General features: G+C 44.8%; 1 long non-coding RNA gene across 1 annotated transcript; it reads left to right on the forward strand.

Moving 5' to 3' along the window:
* The first annotated feature begins 1970 nt into the window (after nt 1-1970).
* Nucleotides 1971-3201, forward strand: LOC119340954. Its single transcript, XR_005164768.1, has 2 exons — nt 1971-2277; nt 2358-3201. It is a non-coding gene; the product is annotated as an uncharacterized LOC119340954 (long non-coding RNA).
* The last annotated feature ends 305 nt before the right edge of the window (nt 3202-3506 follow it).

Raw genomic sequence — 3506 nt, forward strand, 5'->3', positions numbered from 1 at the left:
CGTAGGTCAGTGATCGGTGTGTGATGGCGTTGGACTGATACTCTGGAAGTTGGGAGGGCAAACTAGAGTAATGTGAAACTTAATTTCGCTCGAGTGTTGACTGTGGTCAAGAAAAGAAGGGACTACAAGTTGCAGGTGGAGTCACATGGAGTCTTGGAGTAGCAGCGGTGCTCATGGGATAAACTCAAGTTCAATGTACATGAAAGTTTGACGCATGGACGAACTCAAGATGGTGGAGAATATTCGCCAAGGTGGAGTTTGTTGGAGTTGTGTCGAGTATAGTGTACAAGGTAGGTTACAGTTGGACTATGAGTTGTATCGTGTTTACATAGGATGTGGAGTCGTGTCCTAGTAGGACACTTGTATCCTAGGCCTCTCATATATAGCGGGGGTAGACACACGATGTAACATATGCCAACATAATAGCACAGGAACGCAGGGGAAGCCGGCGGCATGTGCCGGCGTCCAGGGCAACCTGGTGCGGTATTGTGACGGTGTCACGGGGAGGAGCGCCCGTAGTCATGCCCCGAGGATGTAGCCATATCGGTGAACATCGTTAACAAATCTCGGTGTCGTGCTCGTGTGATTGTTGGGTCCTCGGATGATCGACGGAGTGCCTCGAATTTATTCTAACACTTCGTTTCTTTGCTGAAAGTTCAACATCAGAGGCCAATTCCTTGTGCAGCTACATGGCATCAATTTATCAGATTCAACAAAAGGAGGTTCACAAAATTTCACTTGATATACCCTATTATTATATGCATCCTCCTCGCCTGGTAATTGCGCCTTCGCTGGCAGAGCTACACCCCTGGCCACGCCCCCAGCTGACTGGGTTGCGTTGTCTTCAGATGAATCATACACGTCTGATCCAAGTGCGGCACATGTATGGTTCTTGGTAACTCTTTGGGAGAAGTTATCTTTGCCACTTGTTAATATCTGCTCTCTCCGTTCAAAAATACTTGTCAAAAAAATGCATAAAAATGAATGTATCTAGAACTAAAATACATCTAGATACATCTATTTCTTCGACAAGTATCTTTGGACGGAGGGAGTATTTCACTGTATTGACGCGCTTGAGGCTGAGATGAGTGCTATACTAGAGTCAGACTGTTCGAAAGGCAGCAGATGCCACTTTAAATGGTTCTCTTAATTGCTCGAGCTCTGGACATTTAATTACTGAGATTAGAAGAAGACTTTTGGAAGATTAGCCGTGATCACAATAGGGTAGCCGACTACTTAGCTTCTGTTGTCAGAACTAATATTCTCACTACTTGTTGGTTGCGATATCCTTCGGATTGTATCTCTATGCTCTTAGTAGCTGATTATAACCCTATAATAGAGGCATAAAACTCACTGTTTTCTGCACACAAAAAAAGGAGACCAATCCCTTGTGTTTTACTTCTCTCAGTTTCGCATGGTTATTTTTTGTGCTATTTGGAATAATTGCCGTACATGAGATGAGAACCCGGAGAGACATATAACTGAAAAGGCCAGGAAAATGCAATGATGTGGAATGTCACCATCATTCCTTATTTCTTTTGACTTGACGTTTCAGAATATGTCGTGGTTTATCTTTCATGGATTCGGCAACAGGTTCAGAAATTCAGGCTTCGCAGGCTATTAATTTGTTTTGTTGCAAAGCGGCAACAAACCAAAGCAATATATATATTTTCCCTTTCACTCCATAAAAAGAAAGATGTTATCATCTGCATTTATCTACTAATTTGTATTGTGAACAAGATCTATATTTGAATAATTTTGAAGGCCTTGCACCTACCCACCAACATGTAGATGTCATGAAACCTTGCAGATATTGAAACGAAGACGCAAGAATTGTCCGGCTTTAAATTAATAAAACCATGAAACGACAACATGCAACATGTTTTCTCTACTACTTTAAAAAAACGTAAAGTTCCGTCTTCCTCCTTACGTCGCCCGATTCGTCAATCCCTCCACCCATCGCGTTCTCTTCCCAAGTTGGTTTTCCGGTGGAAAAAAAATTGTAGGTCAGTCAAACGCGATCTATCTCTATCGCTCCCGAACCCACCTCTTCCCCTTCCGATCTGGTCGCCGCCGAATCCGGCGTCGCCCCCCACCCCCCACCCCCGCGCTCGGTTCCCGTCCAGAACCTGCCACCTACGACGGAGCGAGGCCGCCGAAGCCGGCGACAAAAGGATTCGAAGCAGCCGGCCGGAGCTACTTTGACTTCGACGTTGAGGAGGGCGTCGGCCTCAGCTCCTGGCCTCCCAGGGCCCGCCGCCGCTGGGCTCGTACATGGTGCCGATCCGGTTACCGGCCACTGTACCCTCTCAGTTCGTGCTCCCCCTACCTCATCTTCCTCTGTTTTTGTTCTGCAGGTCAGGTGCGGGCGACTCGGAGAGGAGCTTTGGCCGTAAGGACTATACAGCTTAGTTTCTCCTGGGATCACGTTCTCCGGACGTCGATTGAGTTTCCGAGCAAAGTCCGGGCCTCCAGGTTTATCTACACATCCACGTAATAAGGCAACTGTGTAACAATTATCAAGCCTGGTTGAGAAGAAGAGAATGCAAAAGATCAATTTATCTTCATGAGTAGGAAAGTATTAATCAATCTCTAGATAAAGTAATGAGATCAATTCCTCAGAATGCAGGCCGAGGCTGCTAGCTTGTACATGGATTCCTAGATGCCGTACTAATGAAGAAGATAGCAAGCCGTCGATTGCTGCAACAGGGCGGCAGGGAAGATCCGAGTCAGCCGACGGTTGTCAAGGCAACAGTAACCTTCTAAAGGACCTTCCTATAGTCTCCTGCCAATGCCGGATTAGATCGAGGTCGCGGTGGATTGGGTGAATCGCGCGTACCTAGGTATAGCCTCATGACGCGAGGAGAACTCGTCACACTCGGCAGCCCCAAGCAGCGGTCCAAAACATATTAAAGTTCCATGGATCAAGAAGGTATAGCAATAGTACTGTCACACCTGTACAACTACTTGGTGGAACAATTTTCATTGCAGTTTTGCCAGAACTGATGCTAAGTCATGGCAGGTTGTTTCTGGCGGTAGTGTTTTCATCTGATATCATTGATATTTTATTTACTGAATAACCTTCCAAGAATCACATAAGCATATGGTCTTATCATGTCATAGTGCAGCTGAACCTGAGCGTAATTGCAGGCTATAGCTCTTTATTATCTATATATATTGAATGACTGAATGGTGACACTATACTCGTCAGTTGTTCACCACGTTGTTTGTTTCAATATTCTATATTAATGATTCCGAAGTTACTTTAATAGTTTGGGTGGCGTAATACTTCCTGTATGGAGCATAGTACAAGAGCAATAACTAATTAAATTTGTGTTTTGTTAGATCTTCGCTTTCTCTTGCTGCACGTAGCTGTGTCAGTTCATAAATACCTAGCTACATTTTACCTCATATAGGATGCAATTTTGGTTAGTAAAAGGAGGCCTTATAGTCAAAGGCAATATTTTCTAAGTTGTAGCCAACTTTGCTACTCATGAGAATCATCG

This window comes from Triticum dicoccoides, chromosome 7B (assembly GCF_002162155.2).
Source record: "Triticum dicoccoides isolate Atlit2015 ecotype Zavitan chromosome 7B, WEW_v2.0, whole genome shotgun sequence".
Taxonomy (NCBI): Eukaryota; Viridiplantae; Streptophyta; class Magnoliopsida; order Poales; family Poaceae; genus Triticum; species Triticum dicoccoides.